Source organism: Ailuropoda melanoleuca, chromosome 19, assembly GCF_002007445.2.
Source record: "Ailuropoda melanoleuca isolate Jingjing chromosome 19, ASM200744v2, whole genome shotgun sequence".
In the NCBI taxonomy this organism is placed as follows: Eukaryota; Metazoa; Chordata; class Mammalia; order Carnivora; family Ursidae; genus Ailuropoda; species Ailuropoda melanoleuca.
Genome location: NC_048236.1, coordinates 14,208,960 through 14,236,873, shown reverse-complemented (window position 1 = coordinate 14,236,873; position 27,914 = coordinate 14,208,960). Strand labels below are relative to the sequence as shown.

Sequence of the window (27,914 nt, the reverse complement as noted above, 5' to 3'; positions counted from 1 at the left end):
AAGGCAGACGCTTAACCGCTATGCCACCCAGGCGCCCCTGAACTTCATTTTCTGTGCTTCATGGGGATACTAGAAGGGCATGATCAAAGCACAATTTTAGGAAGATTAAACGTGAGCAGGATGAGTCAGTGGGGAGCAGGACAGGGTCAGGTAAGTAACTACAGCAGCAGTGTGGGTGGGAGGTAATTAGGGCCTGAACTTGGCCCTAACAGGTGACACTGTGCTGTCATCTGGTGACCACTGCTTCTGGGGAATCGAAGGATGATGACCTTTGTTCTGACTTCCTCAGAACAAATCGGAAGGGAGAGAGATTAGAGGTAGGAAACGCAGTGGAGGCTACTCTGTTGCTTAGGGCAAAAATTCTGGAGAGTGTTCTTTAGGGGCAGGTAAAGCTCACCTCCTCCATCTGTCTGCATCTGCTAGGGTCATTTTGGAGACTGGAAGTTGTCAGGGTTCGTGAGGAGGCTATTGGTGCCATGATTTCTGTTCAGCCTCCTGGAATCTTATGGCCTCTGCTGACACGTTCCTGTGTTTATGCCATATGTGGACTTGAGCCCAGGCCTTGTTGTGCCCTCCTCTTCTGGATTTGGTTAGGTGCCATTGGTAGTGCCTTACCAAGTCCAGAAGACACATGCCTAAAGCCTGTGCCCTTCCTAATCTATACATTTGGAGAAAATCAGTGTTACCACGGGTTGCCATGAGGTCAGCTCTGATGGTGTCTTGGAGATGGAATAAAAATAAATCAGCTGTGGTGATTCAGGATTATTTGAGTGACTTTATATGAAGCACTCCAAATATTTTTTTTTTAAGATTTTATTTATTCATTTGAGAGAGAGAGAGAGAGAGGTAGGAGAGGGACAAGCAGACTCCGCACTGAGCACAGAGCTGGATACGGGGCTCGATTCCATGACCCCTGAGATCATGACCTGAGCTGAAATCAAGAGTCGGAGGAGGCTTAACTGACTGAGCCACCCAGGTGCCTGTCCAGACATTTTGTGTAGCAATCTGAATAATAAACAGGCCTGAGAGTGAGAAAGGCTGAACTAGGATGTGGCTGTGAAGGAGACGGGTCAGAAGCTGTGACAGTGCAGTTTCAGTCGGCTTTCAGTGGAACTGGCCTCTTGATGACACGGGCCAGGGGCCATGTGGAATGCATTATACTTCAGCACCTTTGGCTGCTCTAACCTATGTACTTTTTCTTAATCCATAATTTATACTCAAATGTGCCTATACGCGTTTGTAATAGAGATCACTAATAGAAACTTAATTAATAATATATGTGCATTTTATCTCACTCCTTGGGAATGTTTTTAAGGATGAGTTAGCTAAAAAATGTATCCTGATTTTTCTCTGAATACATTTGTCTTGGGACTCATATTAAGACATGTCACTGGAACACTTTAGGAATTTTCTACCGCTTTGGAGCAGAAAACATACTTAACTCCTGATCTCTATTTGTTCTGTAGTATTTTTACATTACAAAGCCTTTTGTGTGTGTGTGGGAATCCTAGAGTTTTTAAACCTTATCATCATCATAATAACACATAGTAAACAAGAGCTCTCACATTTACTGTGTGCTTACCAAGTGGGCAACACGTGGGCATTGTTTTCTTTTGTTTCCCTGTTTTTTCTCATTTCATCGCCCCAGCACTTCTCTGGGGTAGGTGCTCACTTTCCAGGAGGGGAAACTCGTCAAGGTCACACAGCTGGTAGATAACAGAACTAGGATTTAAACCCACGCACCTTGACTGGAGCAGTTTGAGAATGGAGAAGTTCACATGATCATATTTTTAGTGCTAGATGTTTATCTTAATGAACCCTCCTAATGCCTTTTAATCACATTGAGTCTCAGTTTTCCTACCTGCAGAGATGGTAGAAATGGTCTTGGAAACCGTAGATAAACTCCAAACCTCATTTTTGCCATACATTTTACTGACCCTGTCTTTTTGTGGTAGGAAGTATTTAGAGTCGTTCTATCTCTTGCCCTCCCACTACACACACATCATGGATGTGTCGTTAGCTTCTCCACACTGCAGCAAGTTCCCAACTACAAAGATGACCTGAAGTCCTGTTAATACTAATTTTTTAAAAAATTAAAACTATGCAAAGTTCCAAAATATCTTAAAGCCTTACAATGACCTAAGCTGCAATCAGAAAAGCAGAAATTTTCCCCAAGGCTGGAAACCAAAATTCAACAGCAGAAGGCAAAGAAGGGTGTTACTGTATAACAACACTTAGCCCCAAGAGGTATTTATGTGTTTGTGTTGGGGGTGGGATGAAGGGAAATTAAAATTTTAGAACACTTGCAAATAATCAGGCACACTGAGTGCATTCCTGTTACATTTCGCTGTTTGCAGTTTTTTGTGCACTACATTTCCTTGTGACTTTCTCGTGAGAAAGAATATCTGATTAAAAATTGCTGGTGCTCCCAGGTCATAGCCCAAGCTGTAACTTGCTCCCCCTGCTGGCAACACTTTGGCTCATGAAGCTCCCACCACTAGTCACTGGATTTTTGAACCTGATAATTTTGACTCAGGAATTAGCGGCAAGTTTAGCACAGATAATTGGTAGTCCTGCTTTCTGCAATGGTGAACACTGAGGAAAAAACAGTTTTGGGTTGATGGGTGGAAATCAAATTCCCAATTTGGATATGTTAAGTTAGAATGATCTGTTAGAGGGGTGCCTGGGTAGCTTATTGGGTTAAGCATCTGACTCTTGGTTTCGGCTTAGGTCGTGATGTCATGGGTCATGATCTCATGGGTCATGAGATTAAGCCCTGCGTCAGGCTCCTGCTCCGCGTTGAAGTGGGGGGAGTCTGCATGAAGATTCTCTCCCTCTGCCCCTTTCCCCACCTGTTCGTGCTCTCAGACATGTATGCATGCACGTGCTCATTCATGTAAATAAATAAATAAATCTTAAAAAAAAAAAGAGAGAGAAAATAACTGTTAGATATCCTAGTGTCTGAATTTCGTGGAAAACATGAGTCTGGATTGGGAGTCATTAGTACAGAAATGTTACCAAATTCATGAGACTAAATGGGATGATGATTCAGGAAGTGAATGTTAATGGAGAGGAGACTGGAGGACTGAGCCTTGGAGCCCTCCAGTATTGAGAGGTTGGGAAGAGGAATAAAGCTCCCTTGTAACTTCCAACTCTTCCCTTAGAAATACAGATGTAGAGAACAGATTGGTGGTTGCCAGAGGTGAGGGTGGGAGAAAAGAAAGTACACACATCTGAATGCATGTGTTGTTTTCAGTGACACAGAAAAATAAACCCTACGTAAATACATACACATGCACATAAGAAATAGAGATGCCTTAAAGAGATGGGTTTAGGGCTCTTGAATTTCAGTTGAGGGTATTCATCCTAGCCCAAGAAAAAGCAACTCAGGTTCTTCTGCAAAGAAGCAGAAAGGGATTTTCCAAATCTCCTATACTCTTTCCTGCTCCTTCTCCTACTAAACCACTTCCTGGACCTCGCCCTTCTTTGCCTTCTGCTGTTGAATTTTGGTTTCCAGCCTTGGGGAAAATTTCTGCTTTTTTGATTGCAGCTTCGGTCATTGTAAGGCTGCAAGATATTTTGGAACTTCGTATAGTTTTAATTTTTTAAAAATTAGTATTAACAGGACTTCAGGTCGTCTTTGTAGTTGGGAACTTGCTGCAGTGTGGGAAAAGCTAACGACACATCCTTGATCTCATTGAAAATACAGTAGGATGTTTCTCTGCTCCTTTCCTGCTTAGATTATTAAATGGTTTCCCTTTCCTTTTGAAATATGTAGGACCAGGCAGCTTTATTTGCATAACCTTAGGACACTTCCCTTTCTTTGGAAGGCTTGACTGTACAGCTCATAACGTTACTTTGGCTTAATTAATCGGCAAATACAAAGCTTCTGAAGGAAATGTTTGTTTTCTTTTTCTCTTTGGAATTCTAGAGAGTGAAGTGAATTAATAAAGCCAAATTTCTTTTACTAACTGCCTCAAAAGGATTTACTGAATTATACTCCTGCAACTTACTGAGTCTGCTATGTATTGCTCTGCCTCCCTTACATAATCTTACAAAAGATTTCGTGTACTATGAGTCTACTAACAATAGGTATAAGAATAATTGGTGCGTGGAAGCATGAAGGGTAGGTGGAATGCGTTAAATGAACAGTGCTAATACAGGTAGAATTTAATTTCTCAAACAATTCATGAAACCAAGATTAATTTGGTGAAGGGATTCATGTGCTTTGCTTGGAGAAAAAGAAGCACACCTTTCCGACTCTGATTCTTTCCTAGCCCAGCATTTTGACTACAGCAAGGCCTGTTGCCATTCCTTTTAAGTCTTTCTTGTACTCCAGGTCACGTATTGTCTTAAAAACTTTTAATTCTTTTGGCTCCAAGCAAAGGAAGCTTGAAGAAAACTGTGTTAGACTCTGTTAGATAGCCACTTATCCCTCCACAGTTTTCGTGAACAACCCTGGATCAAAGGACTGAAAAGAAAGCCCTTTCAAAGGTGGTCTTTAAATGGTGCTGGGAAATGTGGGTGGGTATAAATTCCTTTATTTTAAAGTAGGACACACTCCTAGCTTCCTTTGGAATTCTGTTTGGCATTTAACAGCCCTCTTTGTCTGAGGTGACTCCTTGATCTTTGTCCTCAATCCCATAGGTTATAATAAAAGACCCTTTGCGGTCGTATCCTCTGTGAAGAGGGTGCAGCTTGGCCCACCTGCTACTATGTTACTGTTAGTCCTTGTGAAATCAAATGTTAAAGTTTGAGAGGATCTTAGAGCTTATCTGATTCAGAGGTTCTCCTAACGCAAGATTCTCCTTTGCTCCAGTTCTTTGAGTGATAAGATCATGCATTGTTTGATAGCTCTAAAGTAGCAAGTTAATTGTACTTGAAATAAAAAAGCTGTTTTCTGGGCTCATGGTTCCATCTCTCTAGACCTTTTCTCCTAGATCTATTTTTCAACCTTTCTACATATCACCTTTGTTGCTCTCCCCCAAACTACCTCCTCATGAGTGTAAGGATCTGTCTGATTACTTTCAGTAGTGCCTCCCTCCCCCACTGGCCCCTGGGTGTCAGGTGATAAATGTGGTTCAAGAAAATCAAACTCTGGAAATTGAACATACCCAAAGAGAGCTTAGTTTGTGCCTGGGGAGAAGAGAGATTGGTTCTGGAAATGACAGTAATGTTTCAGGAACATTATTTTAAATAAAATGATTATGAAGTTTGAGAGGCACAAGGTAAATCAGAGGTCATTACAAGTAGCAAATGCCAAGAAAAGGACTTAATTGCTAATGGGAGGATATGTCCTTGTGTGCACAGGGTGGGCATGACTGTGGACTGAATATCAGATGGCAAGACATATTTTGTGTAAGTGAAATGACAGTTTCTATCATTACTCTTAAGAAAAGAGAAACTACTTAGAATGTAAATTCTTAGTTGAGGTTTTAAAGGCTGTTATATGATCATTTTCATATGAATTAAAACATATTAGAATGAACAATATTGATCTAAAACAGTATAAGCTTGATAATAATTTAAAAGATTGTGTTATTTCATGATTAATTTCTGTTCTGTATCAAAAAACTTGAGAAACTTTATTTAGCAAACAGATGTGTTGATGTTAGGAGCCAGGATTTTCACGGGGAGAGAGAAAAGATGCAGGTATAATATCAGAGAAGTAAATCCCTGTAATCCTAAAATTGAGTTGGAAATATCAGTTTTAACTCATAATGAATGTTTTCATTGAAAGAAGTATTTCCTTGTTCTACCCACTGAACAGGTCTAGGAACAATGACCGATCCAGTAGTAATGCCCATATTACAGAATCCTAATATCATTTCTTATGGAAACACACTAATGCTGTGTCTTTGGTGGGGTTTTTCATGCAGAGCCTGAGGAAAGGACATTCTTGTGAAAGTGATTTATTGCAGGAGAGATCTCAGGAGGAGAATAAGGGAAGCAGGACAGGGCAGGGGGCAAAAGCTAATAAGCAAGGACAAAGGCTTGGCTGGAGACTAGTTTCTGCCTGGACTTACATTGGGCTCTGATGCACAAATTGCACTCTAGAGTTAGTCTCAACTTGAAGTGACCCTTTAGTCCCTCAGTTCAGTTAATCACTGGCCAAGGTCTACTGAGATAGGGGTGTTGGGAAGCGGGTGTAGCCCAGGGGAGTTCTTTGAAGAAGGGGCAGATGGCAGCCATTAGCAGTCAACACTAGCAGCAGCTGGGAGAGCCCTGGCTGGGTGGAGGGATCCAGTTGGGGCATCCGCAGCAGCCATCACAGACTCCTGGGAGAAATGGCCGACCCATATCTGGAACAAAAAATATAGAATGAACCTGGCACATAACATTCTGTCAAACTGGAAAGCAAGGAAACATCAAAGATTACTGAGGTCTTGTTAGAAGGACCAGAAGTAAACTTACTGATCAATAAGTATAATGATCACAGTGGATTGACATACAGCAATATATTTAGAATCCATGAATTTATGATATTAAAAAAAAACCCACAAACCACCTGATTAGAGTGACCTTTGGAGAATGCTGAGTGAACCAAGCCACTTTTCTGAAAAGTGGTAAAGGGAAAGGAATTGCATTAACCTTTCTTTGCAATAAGAATTATTCTATATGGTAATCAAACAGCTGTTGAGGGAAGAAAGCATGATGAAATTCAGATGTCACCATTTTGCAAACCCTAGTGAGGAATGAACCAGGCCGGTGATCATCAGTGACTTCTTACCCCACCAGAGCGGCGGCCACACATTATGTGCCTTATATAACACTTAAGAAATATTCTTGCATGAAACATTAAACCTACATCAGATCAAACCACTAGTTCTAATTACAGATTTACACAAAACACAGAGGACAGAAAAGTATGTTGAACGATTTGCTGAAGATACAGTTAGTGAAATCCAGACTGTGGGAAATCTTAGGACAAACAGTCCAATTTCTTCAACAAACACTATAAGAAACAAAGAGCAGGAGGGGTAATCTATAGATTAAAAGAGATTGAAGAGATCTATTGATTAAATGTAATGTGTAGGCCTTGTTTGGATGAACAGACCGAATGTAAAAGAAGAATTCTTGAGAAAACAGGGGACTAACCAGGTATTTGATGATATTAGGAAATTGATATTAATGCTTGAGATTGGTAATGGTGTTATGATTTTGTTAAAACTAGTCCATATCTTTTAGAGAGATGTACTAAATTATTTAGTAATGAAATATTATGATCCCTGGAATCCACTGGGAATCCAGTGGAGTGAAGGAGGAAATGTGGTTAGGAATAGAGTCCTAACAACACTGATCAGGACTTGGTAAATGTTGAAGGTGGGCAATGTATAAATGGTAGTTCCTTAAACTTTGTTATTGTATAAGCCTGAAATGTCCCATAATGAAAGGTTTAAGACATTAAAAAAAGTGAAACACATATTTATATGAAATTTATATCATCAATACTTTGCTTCATTAAGTCCCTCTTGTGACTTTTGTTTTTCATAGAGTGAACCTAAATCTTTGTTAATAACATTTCCAAATTTCAGATATTTACTATTAGAAGGTTTTTAGAAAGACGGAAGGGGGCAATATTCCCAAGGTTATCTTTTGATGGTTTTTATTTCTTTTATCTTTTAACAAAGGACTACTGCTTATTTGTCAGTTTTTTACTGAGAACATTTTATAATAGCATGTTAGTGAATGGTGTAAAAAGTGTGCTATTATTTAAAATTTAACAAATAATGTAAAACAGGTGAAGAATTATATAGGCATATTCTTCCATTTTAATATCTAAAAACTGATTTTCAGATTGCTATTTTTTTTTTTTAAAGATTTTTATTTATTTATTTGACAGAGATAGAGACAGCCAGCGAGAGAGGGAACACAAGCAGGGGGAGTGGGAGAGGAAGAAGCAGGCTCATAGTGGAGGAGCCCGATGTGGGGCTCGATCCCACAACGCCGGGATCACGCCCTGAGCCGAAGGCAGACGCTTAACCGCTGTGCCACCCAGGCGCCCACAGATTGCTATTTTTGTTCTTTATAGATTTATCGATATGAAAATGGAACCATTATTAAAACAAAACTGACCCAAAAGGCAGCATGTCATCACAGTGCTTGACTTTGTCTTGCTGAAACTCAAGTGATACCTACTCTCAAAACTTTTTTCATGGTAAATTCTTCAATTGCAGTATGACTTTATTCCAGCAAATTATACTTATATCTTCTTACAGAGCTCATGAAAGTTTGATGATGGTGGAAATGCAAGCTATTGAACTGCCTAATTGATTTTAGTTAATCTTTAATATTGACATCACATTCCATTATGTGACTCTCTATTCGGGAGATGGTTTTCCTGAAGGAGTTCTTTGCTTTCATTTTGCCGCTTATACTTCTACTTATCTGTTGCTTAAATAGAGAGGCAAGCCGATGATTTACACATTTCTAGCTCTGTTTAAAGCTTATTTAAGAAAGCTTGAAACGGTCCGGGTACTTTAGAATTATCGGTGAATTTTACTTTCATATTAGCTCTATTAGAAACAGGTAATGGATAGGGGCGCCTGGGTGACTCAGTTGATTGAGCGTCCTACTCTTGGTTTTGGCTCAGGTCATGATCTTGGGGTTTTGATATCAAGTCCCATGTTGGGCTCCACGCTCAGCGGGGAGTCAGTCTGCTTGAGATTCTCTCCCTCTCCTCCCCACTCTCTCTTTCTTTCTCTCTCTCTCAGTAAGTAAGTAAATAAATAAATATATCTTTAAAAAAAGAAATAAGCATGGATAATTGAGAATGGATTATAAGTTTAGCTGCTTTGCCAAATGCAAGAAAAAAACCCCCACCAAAACTCTTCATTTTTGCAAAAACTGGATAGCTGGGCATGGATCTTTGAGAAGCAATGGGGTCCTTACAGGACATGTGCTTTCATGCTATTAATTTTTGTAACTTGTAGCTGAAGAAAAATTATTTTTAAATAGCCAGCATAAGCGTTGAAAATGAGCTCCTTTTTCTTAGCTATCGGGGTAACCACGTCCCTTGAACTGTGATTATAATCAGTTGTGACATATCAATTTCAGCCTTTTCCCCTCCTTCTGCATTCCAAGAAGGTTAAACATTATTTAGTATGATTCTTTGTCCCAAGAGTTCAGAAGGGCAAAAATTACACTTTAAAGCTGCACATAAACCTTAAAGTGGAGTGCCATGTGTTCATTCAGCTTTTTGGAGTTTAGAGATGTTAAAAAGTCACTAGCCAAAATTCTTGGCACCTTGTTCTATCCATTTGTTTGGTATTCTTGTTGTTGTTTTGTTTTGTTTTGTTTTTTGGTCTCCATGAATCAGAAGATTAGACTCCCATTTAATAAAGTGTGAACTATAGTCAGACTTGATTTCTTCCACTGATGATAAATTAGAGAAATTTGTGATTTTTACCAGTAAAGAAAAACCAGGGGTGCCTGGGTGGGCTCAGTCGTTAAGTGTCTGCCTTTGGCTCAGGTCATGACCCCAGTGTTCTGGGATCAAGCCCCGCATTGGGCTCCCTGCTCAGCGGGAAGCCTGCTTCTCCCTCTCCCACTCCTCCTGCTTGTGTTCCCTCTCTCACTGTGTCTCTCTGTCAAATAAATAAATAAAATCTTAAAAAAAAAAAAAAGGAAAACCACTTGGATTAGATATCTGATTGTTGATCTGGTTTTGAGTTGTGTTACTGTCTGTTTTCAGGAGTAAAATATCTAGTATGGTAGGAGAATTTTAGAATTCTGTGGCTCATGGCCTGCTCCTAAAAACTCAGATGGTTTCTTTTGGAATGCCTGTGTAGCTCAGTCGGTTAAGCATCTGCCTTTGGCTCAGGTCATGATCTTAGGGTCCTGGGATTGAGTCCCACATTGGGCTTCTTGCTCGGCGGGGAGCCTGCTTCTCCTTCTGCCTACTGCTCCCCGTGCTTGTGCTCTCTCTCTTTGACAAATGAATAAATAAAATCTTAAAAAAACAAACAAACAAACAACAAACCTTAGAAGCTCTCTTTTGTAATATACAAATAAACCTGTGGTTTGAAGGTGGGACCTGGGGTGGGAAGATGAGTAAATTGGATATCAGGCATTGTCTGATACTTCTGGCAGTTACTTAGTGTTTGCTTTATAGTCTGAGTTATTTTCACTGGTTCTTTTTATTTCCCTAGGTATATACAACTTTGAGTAAGAGAGTATTTTATATTACAAGGCACCGTAGAAGTATTTCATTAGTTGATGCTTTAAAATATCTCTAATTGTGGAGCCAGATAAGTTGAAAAATAGAATAGCACTGTTTTCTTAGGAACATACTAAAATTATTTTTCCAAAGTCATTTCTTCATAGTTCTGTCTTGTGTTCTGACTTTAATAATGAGAAGAATTATGTCCCTTGAGAAGAAAGAGACCATGCTTTGTGTTCTAACCCTTAGCCCTAGGGCATTGCGGAATTTCAATAAATTTTTAATAATGAATCTCTGTTCTACTTTTTTTTCCCAAATAGCTGTTGTTTAGCTATCATGGACTAGGAGAAAGTTGTAAGGTGAGAAATCAGACTGAGAAGGAATACAGGAAAGGGAATTCATAGGCTCAATTATTGTAGCAAATTGATAAATTAGATTGTATTTTATAAATCCAAAACAACCTTTCTTGTTACTCTTTTTTTTTTTTTAAGATTTTATTTATTTATTCGACAGAGATAGAGGCAGCCAGCGAGAGAGGGAACACAAGCAGGGGGAGTGGGAGAGGAAGAAGCAGGCTCATAGCGGAAGAGCCTGATGTGGCTCGATCCCATAATGCCGGGATCACGCCCTGAGCCGAAGGCAGATGCTTAACCGCTGTGCCACCCAGGTGCCCCTCTTGTTACTCTTTTGAAAGTCATCTATTTGTCGTGGGGACAGTAATTAACTTTTTATATCACATGGTATAAGAGCACCTGGTTTATTAATGGGTTGGGCCCAGTTTAGTTTTGCCTGAGTTAAGACTTAACCTTTCTGCAAATATAATAAACAAGATGATGGAGTGGCTAAGAGGGTGTATTCTGGAACCACACAGCCTATATGAGAGTAAATTCTGGCTTTAACACATATTACCTCATGTTGCCTTTGGGTCCTGTAAGTCACTGAGCTTCTCTGTGGCTCCGATTCCTCAACTGTAGGATGGGGGTTGTAACTACATTATGTCGTTGTGCAGATTCATCTTTTTAAGGTGCTCAAGACAGCATTTGGCATACAGTGAATGCTTTATCTATTTACTGTTATTACTCATATACAACCTAAGTATGGGACAGGGTTCTAGATGTATTGGCGATATGGAGGTGAATAATATAAGGTCTCTGACTTTAAGTATATTACTGTCTTGTGGAAGGGGACAAACAGATGGTTACAATGTAGTGTGATAGAGGGTGTTCTAAGAGAGTATTAGGGAGTCACTTATCTCAAAATAGGAAGTTCAGAGAAGGCTTCCTGGAGGAAGTGCTGTGCTGAGCTGAGTATTGAAGGACTGTTGAAGAAATAGGGAAAAGCCTTCTAAGCAGGGGGAGCAGCATGTCTTGAAGGAGTGGTTTGAGAGAGCTCTGTTCCTTCTGGGAAAGTAGAAATAGTTCCCGATTAAGCTGATATAGAGCTCAAGGCTGGAATGGGTAAAGTCACAAAGGGCCCTGTTTGCCATGCTAAAAAATTTGGATCTTTATCTTTTGGTATTTGGGGCCCCTCAGGACAGTGAGTAAGGGAGGGTTGGGAAGATGATTATAGTTTAGAAAGATTAGTCTAGTGCCAGTGTACTGGTTGGATTGGAAAGTTGAGGGTTAGAGTCAAGAAGACTAATGCTTTGGTCCAAGAAAGAAATGATTAGGGCTTGAATTAAGATAGTAATAATGTGGGCGAAAAGAGGAATTAATTTGAGAGCCATAAAAGATTAGAATAAATATAACTTGGTAACAAATAATATGTGGGGTGAGAAAAAGGAAAAATCATATATATATATATAATATATTCCACAATTAGAGATACATATACTTGGTTTCCAGCTTTAGCAAATGGGTAGATTCTGGAGTTTCATTAAAATGGGAATAAAGCAAGATGAGAGAAATAGGGTGTGATGTAGGGGAGCGGGAAGATATGTTGGATTTGTATGTGTTGTATTTGAGGGCTAAATGGTGGAAGAGAAAGCCATCAGTATGAAACAAACAGAGGATATAATCATAGAGGAAAACCAGGGGAGAATGGTGTCATAGAAGCCAAGAGAAGACTGAATTCCAAGAAAGGAATGGTAAAGATATAAAATATTGTGAAGAAGTCAAAAAGGGTGAAGACTGAATTTGTGCTCTGAATTTTAAGCAGCAACAAAGAGGACATAAGTGTTTGGGGGGAAGGACATTTTAGATGTATGATGTTGGGCAGGAAGCAGATTTCAGTTTATTAAAGAGTACCTAGGACTTTTGATTTCAAGGTGGCAAGTAGGTAGCTTTCAATTCCTGATTCTTCTTGCAAAATCACTCCGAAACAACAAGGAAAACAAGAAACTGAAAGACAAAGACAATCTTTGATGAAAGTGAGAGACATTTGTAACCTTGAACCACAGTACATAAGGTGAAAGTAAATGGAGAAAGGTAAATGACTTAGCCAAGAAGAGAAGATATGTACGGAGAATCTAACCATCGCCCCCTTCCCAGCACTCTAGACATGGACAGGAATAGGAATCACCTTGTTTTGTTGCAGGCAGAATGAGGTGAGGATTGCAAGCAGGAATTGTTTGAAAGTCTCCATAAGGAGCATTTTGGCTAGGCACCTTTGTAGCTATTCAGTCACCTTCTTCCTCACTCCTACAGGAGATGGAAAGTATAATTTCTGGGACACCTAGTTGGCTAGAGCATGCAACTCTTGATGTCGGGGTTGTGAGTTTGAGCCCCACACTGGGTGGAGAGAGTGCTTAAAAATAAAATATTAAAAAAAAGTACGATTTCTGAAGAAATTGAATCAGAGAGACTGTGTACTTATGAATAACAGGCATTGAAGAGGGCGGGAGTGAGGTGGGGGGGTGAGTAAATCTGATAAGACTTCTACACCTCAACACACACACCCCAGTACCACACGTCCAGCTCCAGAATGCCAGCATCCAGGCTCATACTTCCCAGACAGGTGACTGGAAGACTCTTCTCTGAAGAAATTGAACCAGCCTGAGGAAGACAGATTTTAGCGGGGATCCTATGAAAAAGTCAACCGCTACCTTATCACTTGGTAATGAATCCCACCAGTTGACACACTTCATCCAGTCATGCTTTGGCAAAGCCCACTAATTATTAGGACAAATCTAAATTATATTCCCAGAGTTTTCAGTAAGCTTTTTAGTATCTCAGTCCTGAATGTGAATGGATGGCTAACCATCACCAGATATTGAAGAAAGCCTCCAACATAAAGGAGAGAAAACAAAAACCCCAGCCTAACAAAGGGTAAAAAGAGGAACTCAGAGGAAACAGTAACAGTAAATAGAGATGAAGAAGATTCTTAATGTCCTCAAAAGGGTAAAAGAAGATGATATATGTATTTAAATATAATTAAAAAATTAAAAACATGGCCTTCCATAAATATAAATTGAGCATATATTAAAAATTTTATTCAACTCATTAATTAGTGGGGGAGCCTGTCAGATAATAAAGATAAATTCAAAGGAGAGTCTGAAGGAGACATAAAATTCGTCAAGAATGCAGAAATGAATTTGCTAATAGAGGCAAAACAGATTAATATCTTATAGGTGAATAGTATATAATATTGGAGTTGTCATTTTTGCTGGGTGGAAATAAATTGGATCACTGGTAAAAATTCATTTGCGTTGCTATGGACAAGAATCATTTGTTTTATCACAAGTTACCTTTACTGTTACAGGTTTATGAATAGCCTGGTCTAGTGGTTCTCAAAGTATGGGTCCTAGTCCAGCAGCATCAGAATCACCTGGAAGCTTGTTCTTTGTTCTGATTAACTGAATCAGAAATTCTGGAAGCTAAGTCCAGCAGTCTGTATTTTAGCAAGCCCTCCAAGTGCTACTGATATATGTATTATAAAGTGGGACAACCACTGATTTAGTCATTTTCTTCTTTTTTTTTTCCCAATATTTTTTATTAAGTAGGATCGATGCATAACGTGGGGGTTGAACTCATGACCCAGAGATCAAGAGTTACATGCTCTGTGAACTGAGCCAGTCAGGCAATCGCTACTTTTTGTTTTATTTTCCTTCTTTAAAAAAAAATTTTTTTTTATTTAGTCAATAGAAACTTAATCAAAGGTGCCCACCTTAGAGAATTAGATAATTCCCAGAGGGTTTCAATGGAGTTCCTTCAACACTCCATTAAAAGAACACCTAATATTCTCTTTTGTCCCGTTCTAAGTCTTGGGCAGTTTTTCGTGACACATCCATGAAACAAAAGCAATACAGAATTAAAAAACAATAAGGAGCAAAGCATAAAAAAGAACTATTAGAAATTAAAAATGATAGCATACCTACTTCCCTAAAGTTTATAGTTGATGAAATCTTTCAGAAAGTAGGAGATAGACAATTGGAGAAAAAAGATAAGAACATTATAGAATGGATTCATGTGGTCCCGCATCTCAAAAAAGAAAGAAGAGAAAAATGGTCAAGAGAAAATTGTCAAAGAAATAAAGCAACAACAAATGGTCTCAGAACTGAAGGATATGAATCTTTAGATTAAAAGACCTACTGAGTGGGGGCGCCTGGCTGGCTCAGTCAGAAGACTGTGCGATCCCAGGGCTGTGAGTTTGAGTCCCAGGTTGTGTGTAGAGATTACTTAAATAAGTAAATAAATTAACTTAAAAAAAATGAAAAGACCTACTGAGTGCCTAACACAATGAATGGATGAAAGTTGTATGCTAAGACACATTAGTGTATGATTGCAGGACACTAGGGATAATAAGATGAATAAGATGATCCTGGAAGCTGAGAGAGAGAGAGAGAGGGAGGGAGGGGTAGAGCCGGAGGGGATGGGGGAAGGAGAAAGGAGAGAACAGTGGAGGGAAGGAGGGTAGAAGGGAAAACATCAACTTACAGAATGACTTAAAATGGGTATATTAATTGTATGTGAACTATTCCTTAGCAGAGCTGATTTAGAAAAAGACAAAGAATGAGAAAATAGAGGGGTGCTTGTGTGGCTCAGTCGGCTGAGCATCTGACTCTTGATCTCAGCTCAGGTCTTGATCTCAGGATTGTGAGTTCAAGCCCTGCACTGGGCTCTACACTGGGTGGGGAGACTACTTAAAAAAAAAAAAAAGAATGAGAAAATAGAATGTCATTTTAGAAAAATACTAGAAGCTTTATGACAAAGGAGAATTGCTCTTGAAATTCTGAGAGAAGTTGACTTCCTATCCAGAATGTTAAGCCCAAGCTGTCAATGAAGTGGGAGGATAATGACATTATAACACTTGCAGGGATTCACAAAATTTCCATCAAGTGAAACTTTTCTTACTTGACTGATAGGAGATGTGTTCTTTCAAACGATGCAATGAAACCAAAAAGAAAAAGGCGTGAGATCCAAGAAACTGAGGATTAACACAGGAAAGAGGTAAAGAGAATCTGGAGGATGATACACAGGACGGTCCCAAACTCTTATCTGTGCAGCAGAGCTAGCTAACAGCGGCAGAGACAGGAGGCTGGGAGGGCTCGTGAAGATATTTCTACCGGAATAACAAAGGGACACATTTGGCCATAAAGACAATTTACGTTGAGAGAAGTAGAGTGGCAGGTGAACCTTGTTTTCCTGGGATGGGTGTTGAGGATGGCAGCCCATGTGGAGACCTGACCCAGCGTCCGAAGCCAGTGCAGCTCCAGGGGAGAACTGCTGATTTAGGGCGCCGCCTGCTCTCCTCCATCAGCACAGCACAGCACTGCTTTTCTGGATGGCCGAGGAATTGGGTTCATCGGGTCCAAGCGAGTCCCCTTTGGGTACCATCCTCAGGTGCAGGTGGGGCAGGTCTGCTCTTACATCCTCACCAGTCCCCAGTAGTTCTCCTGAGCCTCCTGGGGTCAGGTTGGGCCTGATCCTTCCCTCCCCAGCCGGCCTTTAGATGCCAGCTCCATGGAGCTGGGGCCTTGGAACGAATCTTTCAAATAAACCAGAAAGTGTGGAGATTAAAATAAAGAAAATACAAAGAATTGAGGCAATTATTAACTGGAAGTTTGAATAAGCAAGGAAATTGAATCCTGATATGTACTTAATTAAACAGGGAATAATACTGACATAGACTTAATCATGAAATCACTGAATGTGGATTTAAGTAAAATTTGTGTAAGAAAGGTATAATCTTTGTCTACCATAGTAGGAATTCAATAGATAACATCTAAAATTAATGAATCTAGAGATACACTATGTGCATATTACGTAGAACAGTGAAGGTAAACGCAGTAAGAACCAAGGAGTTAAAAGTGGTTGCATCTGGGAGGAGAGGGAAGAGAGCCCGAGACCACCATTTTTGTGTACAATCTGTTTACCGATTAGGATGCAAAGAGAAATCAAACTTACTCCTTCTTACAATCTCCATTTAAATCACTCTCTGCTTCTAAGGAAAAATACAAGACAGGTTTCACAACTTTTCTGCAAAAATGGAAAGTTCCTGGGTTTCTTTCAACCATTAAAGATTTAAGCACAGTCTAGTAATAGCATAACTCCAGGCTGGTCTTTCTATGATTACAACTCCATATTTGAAGTTAATATTCCCCTTTTCCCTCAGCCTGAGCCAGAGTCAGGGTAAGTGGCGAAGGACATGGTTGGCTTCTATTTTCCTTCTTTGTTTTCTACCATATTGTCCAGTTGTTGCTTCTGACTGCTCTCGATTGGCGCAACGAGGAGAGGGGATTACGGGATTAAGGGACTAGTTTTGCACAGCCCATGTAGTTAAGATCTGGCACCCATGCCCTCTGTGTGTTTTGCATTTTCCTTCATGTGGAAAAAATCTTTCCTTTGTTTTTGTATTCTGCCTTGGCCCCCTGAGCTTCTGATGATTCACCCCCTCTATTTGGTCCCTTCTTCCATCCACAAAGCCCTTTTGGATAGGATCCCCTTGTACAGGGTCTAAGTTAGCTCCCTCTCTCTTGGGACCCATGTTAGGTCCCCAGAGAGCTTGTGTCTTTGTCTTTTGGGGTGGGCAGCTCAATCCCAGGGAGCTCTTTTACTCCAGCCACCATCTTCACCTTTAGATTCTTTTGGTGAGCGTCGTAGTCTAGTCATATGTGTTCTCACCTCAGGGAAACATGCTTAACCCTTTAGGAGCTCTCCTTGTACTCTCTTGTTATAAGGTACAGGGCAAGCACACTGACCTCTCCTAGGAGGGAAATGTACAAGGCATCAGTAGCTTCCTCCAAAGTAATCACTCTTGGTTTCTGGCCTTGTCTGCCTCTTTTGAGAAGATGATGGACTCTTGTTGCTCTAATCATTATTACAGTGGCTTAACATGGTTTTCATAGATGCTCTAGCACAATACTTTCCACACATTTGTGGGAAAGTTTTTTTTTTTTTAATTTTTGATCCATTGAAGTTCTACATATGGTCCCTTAATGCATGACTGATCTCTTCAGCTCGTGTCACGGGTGACTTACCACACGAGCTCAGCAGTGTCTGAAATGGTCTGTTCAACAAGGCAAGTCTACTGACTATTTGCATTTCCAGAGCAATGTCAAATTATTCAAGAAGTTGCTAAAGACTCTGGTTTTCCATATTTACCTTGTAGCAAACTAGTAAAACAGCTCTCGGACTGGCATCATTCCATGGGCATATTTTTAGTTGTGCTCTTCTAGCATTTTCCTTTAGGATTCCTTCAGGATTGAGAGATGGTGGGACTTATATATCATTTCTGGCCTTTGGGGCATCAGCTAAAACAGACAAAAAATGTTATAGTTTAATATCCTATTATAGTTATAATATATCTTCATTAATTCCACTAAATATATTTATTACATGTCTGCTCTGACACAGATCCTATAAAAATGGAGTGTATTCTAAAAAAGGGAGAGACATAGTAAATAAATAACTAAATATATACTATGTTAGGAAATGATGAATGGTATGAAAAAATGCTTGAGGTAAGGGGGAAAGAAAGGTGGGGGTGGGACGGTGGGCTGCAGTCTTATATTGCATACTTAAAGAATATTTTTTGATAAAGTAACATTTCATCAGAGATCTCTATCAGCAATAGAACCATGTATCTGCATTAAAGGTTTTTACGCCAAATGCTTTTGAGCATTATTTGCTTCTTAGCTTATGATCCTGTCTTACTTTGATAAAAAATAAAAGTAAATTTAAAAATGAATGGGGAAAAATGAATGGGAGATGAGGACATGGAGAGAGCATTTATAGATTACCTAAGAAGGGAATGAGGAAGTTAAACAGTAAGCTAGGGAGGATGTAGGCTTCTTTTTTCTTTTCTTCTCTTCTCTTCTCTTCTCTTCTCTTCTCTTCTCTTCTCTTCTCTTTGTTTGTTTTTTTTTTTTAGAGGGTCGGGAGGGGCAGAGGGAGAGGGAGGGAGAGAATCCTAAGCACACTCTGTGCCCAGCGTGGAGCCCCACATGGGGCTCAATCTTATGACCCATGAGATCATGACCTGAGCCGAAATCAAGAGTCAGATGCTCAACCGACTGAGCCACCCAGCTGCACTCAGAAATGTCTTTCTTAAGATGGGAGACATTTGAGATGTTTTGGTGAAAAGAAAGGGAGGCCTTCGCTGGGCCTGTACAGAATGAAGGTGGGAGTAAGAGCACAAATAGATACATTTTGGGGTAAGAGCAGAAATTGATGGAGTTTGTTAAATAGGAACAGTGCTGTGGGCCCCATTGATATTTGATATTTTTACATTTTTTTGGGAATCAAACTGACTGGTTGAATGATGTTTTCAAAGCGGGTTTCAGCCATTTAGGCTCAGGAGTTAAGGTGAATATTTTGGCTGATTCACGATGGAGAATGGAATTGACAGCTCTAGAGAAGGTGGCTGGGATATTGATGTCAAGAGAATGCTTGAAATGACACAGCATGAGATGAGCTGAGGAAGAAGAGGAAATCACAAGGGCAGGAATGCATCTGATGATGAATAAAGAGGGTTGGAGGTCTGATTAACTTGAAAAGGGGTGAAAGAATTAGCCAGAAATTTGAGTTCACCTTGCTGGATTAGAATGAGCAGTTTAAGAGTTGGTTCAGTTCCAGGGGGTGGTGTCATCCAGAACAGGGCCATGGGTCAGAAGAGGAAAGAAGGTGACGATTATTTGAGTTCAGAAGGTTAGGAACTTTTATGATTGAGGTGTTAGATGGCTCATCCAAATGGTGTGGAAATCTTCCCGGATGATGACAACACTCAGTGTAGACAAGACATAGTGAGTCAGATGCCAAAGTCCTCAGTGAATGAGGGGGTGTGGCCAAAGGTCAGACAATTCAGAAAGGAGATGTGCGTGGCATTGGATGATGGCTTGGATGTAAGAGAGGGGCAGGCTTTTGATGGGACACACAGGAGAAGGAGCAGCCTCTGGTGGAGGAATGCAGGGGTGCGGAGAGCAGGCACTTAAATGATTAAGGTAAGACAAGCGGTGGAGTTGGCACTTTCTGTGAGGAGGTAGAGCTTGTTGACTGTGAAATGGAAGTTCCAAAGGGCACCTAGAAAAAGTTGGCAGGGAGAGCAGTGGTGGAGGAGGTATAGATAGCAGGATGATAGTCTTTGAGAGGAGAGTTGCCCATGGGGCTTGAATTTGGAGCAGTAGCCGAGGATGGTAGGGGTGGGTGAGTTCACCTGTGCAGAGATCTCAGCAGCTTTAGGGACAGACCTCAGAGGAGCCAGAGGCAGCCTTCTGCATCCACACCAGTAGTCTGCAGCCTTAGGTGCAGACCAGAAGGCCAGGTGGTATGTCCCTTGGACGCCAGTTTGTTCGTAGGGTGTGAGCTCCTCAAAGGCTTTTGGAATGACAAGCCTAAATATGTTATGGATTCTAAAATAAAAGTTTGGAGCTTGAACTTAAACAATCTTTAATTAAATGACTACAGAAGGTATCATTATTTCAACTGGGTAGTTGTAATTAAACTTTTATATAATTATACATAAATGAAACTTAAAATCAATTCAAAAAGTTGTTTTAACAAAATTTATTGACATAAAGCTCTTTCAAACATTTAATGAAAAAAATATGTAAAATGTATCTGATCAGAAGTCTGATTAGATATGGGCAAAACCTCTAAAGTGGGCCTAGGACTCTGAACATCTCAAACATCTCTGGCTTAGGTTCCAAATATAAGCTGAGTGAGGAGTTGTGCAGAAGGGTTAGTAAAGATGATGAGGCCATTTGTATGACCTTCTTCAGGTGGTTAGGAGGGGGTCCACTGTTCCGAGGAATCCTCTCTCTCGAGGGTGTTAGCTATGAAATCTGCCTTTGGTGATTTATATTATTTCTTCGAGATCTTTTAAACATCATGTGATTTGTAGTGGGGGGTGAGAGGGATTAGAAAGGACAGGTATTCTTTAGGCTCAGGTAGGAAATGATCCAGAGCTGGGAGTTTTAAGACCTCGATTTAAGCCAGAACAATCACTTCATCTCTTTGAGCTATAGTTTTCTTTGATGTAGAATGAGAATAATACCAATCTATATCTCATAGGATTGCTGCAGGATTAAACGAAATAATATTTTGACAAGGTTTTAGGAGCTATAAAATGTCCCATAAATGTAGTTATGATTGACAGGGGTTTGGGTGATAAAGAGGGATGAAATAAAAGTAGGTGGTTGATACCTGACACTCATCATTGGTGGCATGCCTGGCCTGGTTGGTGGGTTGATCGATCTATCTATCTATCTGTCTATCTATCTATCTATCTATCTATCTATCTATCTATCTATCTATCATCTATCTATCTTCTATCTATCATCTATCTATCTATCTATCTATCTATCTATCTATCTATCTATCATCTATCTATCTTCTATCTATCTATCTATCTATCTATCTATCTATCTATCTATCTATCTATCTATCAAGCACCCAAAACCTACCATTCAAAACAAAAGCTAGGATTGGCTAGGATTTCATCTCTGTCTAACCATATGGTCTCTCCAGCCACCTGACTCTTAATACTCAAGGTAACCATCATTCTGAACATTTATATCATTCTCTTGTTTACCTTTTCACAGAGTTTATTGCATCTCTATGTATTCTTAAAGAGTTCATATTTAAAATTTTTTAGTTGGTTTTTTTTTCTTAATAAGAAAGATTATCATACCTTATGTAATTATTTGGAACTCACTTTCACTTAATATTGCATTGCTAATATTCAGCCATGCTGTTGCATGCCACTGTAGTGTATTCATTCGACTTTTGTGTGACTGTACCACTTTGTTCATTCATTCATGCTCTTGTTGATGGGCATTTGTTTCCAGGCCTTTCCTCGTTTCAGCGCTACTCCATGTTTTCTTGCAGATGCGATTTGCACTGCATGTGTAAGTTTTTCTTTGATATGTGCTTATTACTACATCATAGGGTATACATGAAAATTAAACTGTAGAAAATAATGCCAAAATGTTTTTCAAAGTACTTGTACCACTTATATTTCCATCTGCCGTCGATAGACAAGCATGTGGAGCCATGTTTTTTTCTGCACGTAGTCCTTAGACTTTAAACATTTTTGCCAATTGAATTCATGTAACATGTCTCATAGTGGGTTTGGTTTGCTTTACTCTGACCACTAATGATGCCAAACATCTTTTCATATATTTATTAGCCATATGTGTTTCCTCTCCTGCAAAATGTCCATTTCATTTGCCTCTTTCCTTAGTTGTTGTTTGGTTGCTGGTGCTTCTCTTATTGATTTGTGGGAGTTCTTTATATAATTTCTGTTCCCCAGGTTTTAATTTATTACATTTTTCAATGCTTTGTTTTTTTTTTTTTTTTAAGATTTTATTTATTTATTCAACAGAGATAGAGACAGCCAGCGAGAGAGGGAACACAAGCAGGGGGAGTGGGAGAGGAAGAAGCAGGCTCATAGCAGAAGAGCCTGATGTGGGGCTCGATCCCATAACGCCGGGATCACGCCCTGAGCCGAAGGCAGACGCTTAACCGCTGTGCCACCCAGGCGCCCCTCAATGCTTTGTTATTTTTGATGATCTTTTATACCTAACTCCTATTTTATAGATATACATTTGTTTTATATTTAGTATCTGATAGGATACCTGAAGTTTTTGTCTATGGGTTTGTGTCTGTGTGTTGTTTTGGTAGTCCTACCAGTGGGGCCTTGTCTCATTATGTTTTGTGAGTTTTTAAAAAAATTGAAGTATAATTGACAATCAACATTATATTAATTTTAGTTGTACAACATAATGAGTCAGTATTTGTGCATATTGCAAAATGATCACCACAATAAGTCCATTTAACATCCGTCACCTGTTATACAGTTACATAATTTTTTTGTGTGGTGAGAACTTTTAAGGTTTTTTCTTAGCAACTTTCAAATATGCAATACTGTATTATTAACTATAGTTGCCATGGTGTATATTATATCACCATTGATTTACTAAACTGGAAGTTTGTACCTCTGACTCTGTTCACCCATTTCACCAGCCACCCCCCATCCCTGTTTTGCAACTTTTTATCATGAGCTTTCCTTAGCTAGAATTTTATGGAAGTTTTTGAGGCATGGATTGAAGGTACATTTCTCCGGAGAGGATCTTCTTTTATTTTTGCCGGGCTTTATTAACTATAGGAAATCTAAAAATAAATTTTCAGAGTTTTTCATACTGCATAGGTAGTATAATTGGCCACAAAACACACATGAGAATCAGCTTGTGGTTATGAAAATGTTTTTCCTTCTAGGTCCAGCCTCAGGCCTCAGAGAGTCAAGTGTCCTTGGTCTCTCAGGGTCTTTTGTTTTATTTTGTTTTTCTAATTCATACTTTCTCTGGCTTTATTTTTTGAATGTTTCAATCAGACATCCTGTCCTCGTCTTTGTCTTTTGTCCTTGCCCAGGTGCTAGGCCATCAAAGTGAACCATTAGGTCTCAGGGATCAGCGTATCACCTCTGTATTTGTGTTTTTGTTTCTTCATCTGTCTGGTTTCCAAGGATTTCCTTAACTCTCTTGCAACCTCACTGATGCATTAAAAAGATATGTTGTTATTTTATCCAGTATTTTTATGTATTGTATATGAGGAAGGAATGTTAGGATGTCAAGTTTGCAATATATCTGAGAAAACTTGTCTTATTTTTGTCACTAAAAGAGTTTCCCCCAACTGGGTTATCTCAGGTCAGAGCTATGTGTACCCCAGAGTTCTAGCTTCCATCCCTAGAGCCGTCAAAAGTTAAAAAATCTGATCGTTAAACTCTCCCCCACTCATGCTAGGGGGTCAAGACATGACTTTTAACATTTCTAGTATAATTTCATTTCTACATAGGGCTGTGCAGTACACGGAGCCAACTGCTTCTCATCTCTTAGGCATAAAGCCAATGACACAGCACCTTCATTTCCCGCAGGCAGTAGAATTCATGCTCACGTAGGGTATTGAGAAATACTCTAGTGACTCACTTATTTTCAAGTGTCAAATTTCAGTACATATTAAGCCAAATCAACTTTTTAACTATATAATGTTTTGTTATAATTGAACATAAATGTCAAGTAGAGAAAATATTGATGTAATTTTTTATGACAAACAAATTCAGGTAAATTATGCAATAGCAATTGTGGTTGTCAAGTTATTTTATTTATTAATTTTGTTTATTGTTCTTGGTAACTAACAACTTTTCAAGAAAATGTTATAATCCAAAATACACCTTTTAGAGGGAAGGATGAGTTATGGGATTAGGACAGGATATTTTTTGTTTTCTTTCTTAAATGTAATACTCAGTATATGCTATATCTAATCCAGTAGATTTTAAACTTAGTTCAGGATAAATTTATTATATAAACAGGTTCTATATAAGTTTGAAGGCAAAACATTAAAGATACTGGAATTTGGGCATTAAAAAGACTTCAGAGTTGATGGACTCATGGGCATTTAGAAATCTCAACTCATCCAACGTGGATTATCACTTTGAGGAAGCAAGACCCAGAAAAATGATCCAAGATGCCCTACATCATATGTCCTGAAACCTTCAGAGTCACATCAGGAAAAAGGACCTCCTAGTTGAATACTTTCTTCTATGCTGTATCGTTTCCCTGTTCATATGCCATGTTTAGCTAAGCTTTTCAAGTTTTTTATTTCTGTAAATTTAAAAAAATGTATATACTTTGTAAAATGAACCGACTCCCTCCCCATGTTTAAATTAATTTAGAAAACTGTGATATATTTAAAAAATTAATAATCTTTGGGATTTATGGGAGTATTAAGCAAGCAATACAGATTTCTTAAGCTTATTTCTAGAGTACATGTAATCACCATGACTCCAGGCAAACTTGTCTGTTTATTAGAGCAAAAGAATCAGGAAGTCTGAGATACAGACATTTCAAGATACTAGGGAAGTGAAAAATAGCTTCTTCTGAAACAAGAACGCTGCTTTTTGTAAACAAATGACTACCATTGTTTCCTGTTTTTAAATCCTATTAAAAACTGTTTGGAGACATCATCAGCTCTGTAGTTCCAGAGATAACCATAAATAAGTGAAACTGTACAAGAAAAGAAGTCATAAAGACACAAATATTTTATGACGACAGCATTTTTATTGTTGCTAATTAATGACAGTGACGGTGGCTAGCATTTCCTAAGCACTTCCTGTGAGCCAGGCACTGTGCTAGGCAATGGGCAATAGCTCACTTAATCCTAACAACCCTAGGAAGTAGGTTTTCTTTATACATCAGAGAACCAAAGTTTAGAAAGGTTAAGTAGCTTGTCTGTAGTTACATAGCTAATGAGTGGTGAAGCTGGGCCAGGAGGCACATTGCTGTCAGACTCCAGACCTCAGTTCTTCATTTTCCCTCCTATAAGGATGCATATTTTACAAGCCTATCACAGGGAAAGGTACACTGAAGAGTGAATTTCCAATGGCAGGATTTCAGACATCACGGCACCACTTGTTGGTAGATCTGACTCCCATCAGATCACATGAAAGATTATGTTCTCCCTGGAGAATCAGGAAGGCAGGTGAGACGATAATGCCATCATCTGTCTCTATGACTCAGCAGAGTGGTGAGATGAGCCTGTACTCTGAACTAGGGAAACAGAGGAGGGGATTGTTGCATTTAAATTAAAAGCATGTCCTCCAGGCAGTATTTCTCTTGAGTAGTGTTCTGAATTAGGGCCAGGCTGTGTTTTTGTTAGTACAGAGACTCATTTGGCTCCTTGCATTTTTGTCCTGTGACAGTCAGAACTGGCTCTAGGAAAAATTGTGAGGTAGGCACAACTTAACTTGCTTTACCACTAAAAGCGCCAATGTTCCCTCTTCTGTTTATCAAAATATTTCTTCAGGATGTAGCCTGATGACCTTATTCACGCTAAAGTATAAATGATATCACTTACTGTTTTTCTATCTATGAGAAGCTTGATTAGAAGTAAAAAGGTTTAAACCCAAAGAATGAATCATTATTACCAGAATTTTAGGCATCAGTGTACGGATGATATGAAGGGAGGTGAAATTTTTTTCAGGGTGATGTCACCAAGAGGGTGACCTAGGCCATTCCTGACTTTCCCATCACAAGAAGAACGATTAGCATATATTCTAGAACAAGACACCTCTGAGAGAATCCTAGAACATAGGGGTGATGTTGAAGTCCCCGCTACACCTCAGAGACCAAGACGGACACAGTAGAAGAGGGACTTGTTGACCACATTGCCCCTCCCCCAGATCAGTTAAGTACTACATGGAGAGGTCTGCCTGAGCCGCTAGTCTCTTCAGTGGGAAAAGAGAACCCAGGGGGGACAACCAGCCTCTCTTAGCACTGTGGGTCATTTCGTAGGGATGCCTACTCTAATCTCTCACCATGGGGACTGCAGGGAAATCTGCTGCCACTGGGAATCTGACTGATGGAGAAGGAGGAAGGGCTTGCCCCAATCAGCACAGAGATCTTAGCAGACCAATTTAATACGTGTAGTGCCCAAGTAATCAGCAGTTTTGCTCATCTGCAGAGCCATGCTGGATGTGCATTCTGACCAGGGAACTTGGCAAAATGCAGAGCTGCCTGATTGAGATCCTCAAACAAGGAATTTTGCCAACCCCAGAGCACAGTTTGCACATGGCCAGGCAAGATTCTGAGCCACCCCATCCACTGTGTAGCGTGCCTTCCAGCTCCATCTGACCAGAAGGGCTGGCAACAATTCCTGGAAGCTGTGTAGCCTAGTGGTACTCAAGCCAAGAGGTGGGCAAGCAGAGCCAGATCGTCCCCAGAGCAAAGCCAGTACTGGTTGTGGAGCCTTCTTGTGGTACTGTATGGGTAGGGGATTGATTCATAGACAAGAATTAGGGTAGCTCTCGCCCCTCCCAACTGAAGAGCTTATGTGGGAAATTGAGAGTAGCTGGGAGCAGCCCTGTCTCCTCCTGTCCAGGCAAGGGAGCTGAGACATGGCCTCAGATCTGCCTGATTCAGATTCTCAAATGAGAAGTTTTGTTGGCCCTAGAGCCCAGTTTGTATACATAGAGACAAGGTGCTTAGTCACAGCTTTACCCACTTAGAGAGTATCTTTCTGCCTCATCTGAACAAAAGGGCTGGAGACTGCTCCTGGAAACTCTGTGGCCCAGTGGCATCTGAGCTGAGAGAAAGGCATACAGAGCCAATAGTTTGCAGAGCAAAGCCAGTGACCTTGTTTAGCTAGGGAACTTGGGGGTGCAGGTCAGCTTGAGTTAAGATAACAAAGAACTTTACTAGTTTCCCAACAGCTTCACCTGCAGTGCCTGGGCAGGGAATCTAATTCATAGTCCCATTCAATGCCCAATACAGCCTTCAGCCTGTGGGACCAGGGAACCTGACCAGAGCACTTGAGAAGCTGTGAAGTCCATTCAACAGTCCCATATATAGTGACAGAGAGCACAGCCTGGCTTTCCTTGTCTGCAGAGTGAAACCAGTGGCCTCACTGACCACAGAATTCAGTGCCCACCCAGGCCTGATTCAGGCCCCCAGAGAAGTGGCACAGGCCCTGGGGTTCTGTCCTGCTGCCCTGCCAGGGCAAGGCAGTCAATTCATAGTCTCATCTATTACTGAATGTCTCCAGTTCTGATGATCTAGCAAGCCTCACCAGAGAATTCAGGCAACTGTGCAGCCCATCCTACAGCCTCACTTGGGTAGGGAACCAAGCCAGCAGTCCTATCTGACTGTTCTCATCCAGTAGCACACTCTCCCATTCCCATCCTCAGAGCTTGAACAGTTGCCTTGCCCCAAAATAGAACATAATAGTAGGTCTCTTTTGTCCAAAGACATTACCAGCAGACACACCCAGAAACCCAAACTGAGCTGACTGGTGAAGAACCGTCTCTCCCAAAGCAGATCTATAGAGTCTGAAAGAAGAGCTCCATTATTCAAATATGCAGATACCAATGTAAGGGATGGAGGATCATGAAAAATTGGGTAAATATGACACCACCAATAGAAACTAATAAAGCTCCAATAACTGACCCTAAGAAATGGAGATTTATGGGGCACCTGGCTGGCTCAGTCAGTAGGGCATGTGACTCTTGATCCCAGGGTTCTGAGTTCAAGCCCCATGTTGGACATAGATCTTACCTAACAAGTAAATAAATAAAAATGTAAAAAAAAAAAAAAAGGAGATTTATGAACTGTTAAAGAATTCAGAATAATCCTCTTAAGGAAGTTTAGTGAGGTGCAAGAGAACACAAATAGATAACTACATGAAATAAGGAAAACAATGTGCCAACAAAATAAGGATATGGAAATTCCCATAAAAAATAATCAGATGGGGCACCTGGGCAGCACAGCGGTTAAGCGTCTGCCTTCGGCTCAGGGCGTGATCCCGGCGTTATGGGATCGAGCCCC

At 40.0% G+C, this 27,914-nt stretch overlaps 1 protein-coding gene across 15 annotated transcripts in view; it reads left to right on the top strand.

Moving 5' to 3' along the window:
* The window catches only part of DST (dystonin), a 472,609-nt gene that overhangs the window by 67,597 nt on the left and 377,098 nt on the right, over positions 1 to 27,914 (top strand). The window lies entirely within an intron of this gene.